Source organism: Gastrolobium bilobum, unplaced genomic scaffold (assembly GCF_033153095.1).
Source record: "Gastrolobium bilobum isolate Gb01-03AN ecotype WA unplaced genomic scaffold, APGP_CSIRO_Gbil_v1 utg8957, whole genome shotgun sequence".
In the NCBI taxonomy this organism is placed as follows: Eukaryota; Viridiplantae; Streptophyta; class Magnoliopsida; order Fabales; family Fabaceae; genus Gastrolobium; species Gastrolobium bilobum.
This window is the reverse complement of record NW_026896609.1, coordinates 191,133-197,132: the sequence shown is the minus strand read 5'-3', so window position 1 is coordinate 197,132 and position 6,000 is coordinate 191,133.

Sequence of the window (6,000 nt, the reverse complement as noted above, 5' to 3'; positions counted from 1 at the left end):
TCTATTTATATTATAGTAATTAGTACATATTTTTTGTGAAATCTAAACATTTGCTCTCTTCTCTTTTCTTTGTTTTCTTTGCATAAAAAAATGTTCATTTTAGGTATTGAAAAGGTGTAGTTTTTTTTTAATTGATAGTAGATTTTACGGTGACATCTTCCACCTCTCTCTCTATCTCATTTTTTCTCTCTATAACAGTTAAAAGAGGTATTTATGAGTTATGTTCTCTGGATTGGGATTTTGGCCCCCCACATATTGTGGTTGAAAAGAGGAATAAATATTTAATTTTTCGTATTTTAGCCTCTTATATATTATGTTTGAAGAGAGAAACAAATGTTTAAATTTTAACCCCACACAGAAAAAATTCCTGGGTCCGCCACTGAACTGAAAGTATTACTCCAACCCCACGAGGCTTTTCTCCATTTTTGCTTGAAGAAAATCATCACTGGGTAACAGATACCTTTGGGAATTCTTACCCATAAATGCATATGGGTTTTGAAGCACCATTCGTAGTGGGGGAAAAAAAAATGCTTAAATGCATGTAGTTTTTGAATAAATCTTTAGTGCACTAAACTTCATCAGATGTAGTGAACTTGCTCATTCATTTTGTGATACTTGGATAAAAAAAACATCATATCTAAAAATAGAAAATGATGTGATTTTTTTATCCACGTGTTACAAATTAATTGAGCAGATACGTTATGTTTTCGGTACATCTAATGCACTAAAGATTTATGGGAAAAGTGTGTATCATTTGAAAGGATGTAAAGTTGTGTCATTTTAAATGAGAGAAAGAGATAGATAAAAAAGGAGATAGAATTGACAAAAAAATATAAAGGTGTGGGTCCCACCTCTTTATAAGAGTGAAATGATAAAAGTTGTGTCATTTAAAAGGACAAACATTTTTTCCAAATTTTATTCATAGTTTTTGCTCATTTGGTTTTGATTTGGTTGGTTGTTTGTTTATTCATTGATTTTGGCTTATTTTCATGGGATTCCCTTTTAACAAAGAGCTGGGTAATTAGATATAGAGCCTGAGTTGTTAATCAATGTTGGACTTGTTGGACAAGTTTTAGTAATGGATAGATGTTCTTTCTTGTTCATTTCGCTGATCGGTTGGAGTTGGTTCTTTCTTTGGGCCCATTTTTTATGTTGTGTTTTAGGCAAAAATATTCTGTTAATGGGCTGAATCTAGTTATGTCGTGGTTTTCCTTATAAAGTGCAATAATAATAATAGTAATAATAATAATAATAAACGAATTTTTGATTTGATCTTCCATTAATTATTAGAATATTATCGCATAAGTCTTTTAAATATTTTTGTCACCAAATTAAGCTTGTCAGACTGTAGTTGGCAAACATATAGTAGTGGGTTGACCTATCACCTACCCATTACATGCTTTGATGAAGGTGGTACTTGCTTTTACATTGGTAAAGATTTTGTCGTTTTTCTCTTAATTTCCTATAATTACATCCGACATTATTTTGGGAAGGGGTGTTAGGAAAGGGATTCGTTACAGGACAGTGTACTGGTTATGCTTTAGTATCAATGATAATAATGGAAATGGATATGAAAACGTACTTATATGATCATCTTATTTGATCATGTGCTTCGTTCAAATTTTGTCACTTGAATTTTTATTTTATTTTTATCTCACTTTCATATTCTCTCTTCATTCATTTTTTATTGGTGTTTTCCACTGAAAAAATGGTACCACGGTTTTACCATAAAAATTTCCTTTGATCATAGTCACTCATTAACGATAAGACAAGATAAAAGAAAAGTGCATAAATTTTAAATGAATGATTGTGATCAAATAATATGATCACATAGACTACTCTTTCACATGAGAAGATCCATTCCCAATAATATAATAAGTAATTGTTTAATGTCACAGATTACTTCTTCTTTTTTTGAAACTAACACAGGAAAAAACAGATTAATTTCACTTACACTGTTAAAACCTACAAGTGAGGATACAACTGTAATTTTAGGAGCAGTTTATATTTACAAACTTTTTTTATTTACAAATTCTTACAACTACACTATCTTCTTCTGAGAGAACACTAGTTACACTATCTTCTCCCGAAAAAAACATAATATAATTTGTTAAAATGTATAAAAAAAATTTGTAAACAAATTTTTCTTCGCATTTAGAAAACTCGCACTTCTTATGTGGAACAAATATGGTCTACATTAAGATATTTTGACAGTTAATTACTCAACATTCAGTAAAGCAAGGAAATTCCTGTTCATTTCAACAAATTCAAATGATTTAGTACTTCAGATTTGCTCAGCTTTACATAGACATGAAGGATCTTCTTACACAATTATGTATTGCAATGTAGCTTTTATTGGAAAACATGTTTCCTGCAATGATGAAACAAATTAGATTGGACTCACCGGTTAGATAAACACATTGATATAAATTGATCAAGTCTGTAGTCTATTCAATTGAGAAAAACCATATATTTCAAAATAATGGAAATCAGTAGAGAATCAGGTTGAGTCATTTTTATTTTTTTTAATTTAACCGAAAATATTCTTTGGGATAAATGAAGTGTCATTTTCAAGTTACAAAGAAGTGCTATATGGATTACATATAAATTGTTATTATTATTTTTTATCTAATTTAATTTTTTATAATTTATTAGTTTATTACGTAATCCTAAATATATATATATATATATATATATATATATATATATATATATATATATAATTACTATTGATTCAGTTAATATAAGATCAATAAATCAAATTAGTAATTTATCAATTAAATAACCTATTTAATTTTTGAAAACATTGATTTTTGGAGATAGACATAGATTTACTCTTTTTGGAGATAAAACCATGATATGCCCGTAACCTATTTGGGGGATTCATTGGTACTAGCTCCATCATTGAAGGTACCCCACCATAATTATACTACATAACATAGATGAAATGGCTACTAGTTTCCTTCGTGTTATTAACCTTAATGATGACATATGGCTCTCTGAGTTGACCAGAGGAGTGTGTTGGTTCCACCTTCGACATGCTAAAGCGATTCAAAACCATTTCCCATTATCTTTTGGACAATCTGGCTGGTTACATTTTTTCTCCCCCTCGATGTTAGTGGAGTTTAGAATCTCATAAAGACAAAAGGGAAAGATAAGTAAGGATCCCAAATTCACGTAAGAAAGCAATTCACAAGAATCAGCAATGGATGAGAAACAAAAACCAGATGAGATTCCAAGTTATTTGCACTATCTTCTTTCTTTTTACTTTTCTTTTTTTCCTTTTATCTTTATCTATATAACGGGATAAGAAGCCCAGAATTACACAACTATTAGGAAAAATAAAATGTATATGATTAAAATTTCAATGTTTCAAAAATCAATTTTTTATTATTTTTTAAATATTCTAAATTTCAAACTTTTCAATTATCAATTTCAAAAAAATGTTAACATCTTTTTAAATTTAACATGAAGTTTTTCTATAATTGTTTTGTATCTCTATATACCTAGTATCTTTAATTAAAACATAAGTGCGTTTGGACTTACACAGAGGAATGAAATTCAACTTTTTAGAAAATAAAACTGGTTGAAAGTTTAATATTATACTTAAGAAGTTAGCGAATTGTACTTTTATAATTTTAAACGTGTGAACGTTACATTTGGTGTATCATTGATAGCTACTTAAACTTGATTTGGGTGGTTACAACGAAAAATAAAGAAATTTAATGAATGACTAGAAATTTGGAGAGTCGAGGATTGGTCTATCGATGACTACTAGTTGAACTTGACTAGGATGCCTGAGTGATTATTCTTTACAATGTCTGAGTCGATAGACTTTCTTGTATTGGTCTATTAGTAAGATAAATGGACCAATATAATATAGATATTTTATTAGATTTCTTAATTTTTCTTCATTCGATGAAACCTACTGGATCTTGACTAGGATACCTGAATGATTAGCCTTTACAAAATCTTTTAGAAATTTTATTAGTGAAATAAAGAACTAATATAGATATTTTATTAAAGAGTCGTTTTTTTCAAAAGTCAACGTAGATAACTTATCTACATTGAGCTCAAAAGGATGTTGTTTTAAGGTGAAAATCAAGATATTTTTTCATTATAATTTTTTAATTTTTAACCCAAAACGACGTCGTTTTGAGAGTGAATTTAGATAACTTATCTATATTCACTTTAGAAACATTAAAGCCTTTATTAAATTACTTTTATTTTTCATTATTTAAGAAACTAGGTTGATTATTTACATTTAAATTTTATTAAAAAAAATTATAAATTTTTTCAGCTTTTTTTTTTTTTATACCTCTTCTGGGATTGGATTCAGGATGGGAAGAACCATAACTATTTATGATTATTAATGAGATCTTGATAATCTCACAATTTTAGAAATATGTATGTGAAGTTGGAATATCCAACAGTGGAAAATTGATTATTAATGAGATCATGATTAATCTCATATTTCTCAAAATAAATGATGAATATGGCAAAAAAAAAATTAAAAATTATAATTTAAATAATACATTACAGAATGGATGAAATTTTTAAATAATTTATGAATAATCACAAATTGCGCATCAATTTAAATGTAACTCGTCACAATTTGTCACGTGGCATTAAGGACATCCGTATATTATACAAATGACAATCTCTAATGCCACGTGGCATTGAGTTACGTCCAGAACTATTTACATTAATATCTTTTTATTTAAACTACAACTTTTTATTTTTTATTTTTGATGAATCTTCATTTTTCTTAAAGAAATATCCAAATTTTGTTTACCTAAATTAATGTCTCTTTATATTTCTCACGGATAAAGAAACAAATTAGAACGTAAAATTATTTCCTAAAACTTATTGAGTCTCTTATTAATGGCCTCTGGTTTTCTTTTTTTCCTTTTTTTTTTATAGCCTCTTTATTTTAACACAAAACCCTAAAGATTGATGTATCGTGTATTTAAATGCTCCTCCTATCCTCAAGTATGTTTTTATTCAAAGGATATGGTTTTATTTTATTATTATAATTATTGAATATAAGAATAAAATTTTTAACTTAAAAATATGAACCCCGATATAGAATATTGTGAAATTTAAAATCTATTCCAGTAACTGCACATGGAAGCAAGCAATTTTGTTGGGAACATAAAGCTTCCAATACTGTCATCACCCAAACACTGCTCTTCCTAGACAATAAAATTTAAATACAAATTTTTTTTTTTTTGGAGTGTTTTTTTGAAAATAACACTCCAATCGGTTCATTGCTTCGCAATTAATCCGATTTGAGACGGATCCAGATTAAGGCTTTAGACCCCTTCCAAAGGTGATTAAATACAAATCATTTAGTCTACACAACACATAATTTTTATTTGTTTTTACATTCTTACAAACATTTAAATTAAATTATAATAAAAGAAAAAACTAAAACATTTTAATATTCTAAAATTAAAAAAAAATAAGAAAAAACATGGCTATTTATATTCAGTGGCGTGACACCAGCTAATTTTTAAAAAATGATATAAATTTCTTCAAAAATTATGAGATAACCTTAATATTGGTTGAAATTTTAAAAATAATATAACATTGACACTAGCTGAATTATACCTGACGAGTCTTTTGGCAAATTGAGTTCTTTTTCCGGTTCCGCCACTGTTTACATTCTTCTTATTTTAAGTTTTTTTAGGCATAATAAAATCATATCCTTCGATACAATGACCTCTGATTTTACTTGTGCTAGCTCATCCTTTTGTAAAGAGTGATTATTCAAAGAATAATTTTTAAAATTGAGTAAATAGTATTTTTGGTTTTTAGAAATGTTCATACTTGCCGTTCAATGCTAATATAAATGTTATACAATATTTATTTTTTAAATTATTGAAACTCATTTCGCATTAGTCTTTATTAAATAATTAATAAAGACTAAATCATAATATAATTTAAGTTGAATACTAGATTGCATCAAGATATATTTTTAAGCACAAAAATGTCCAT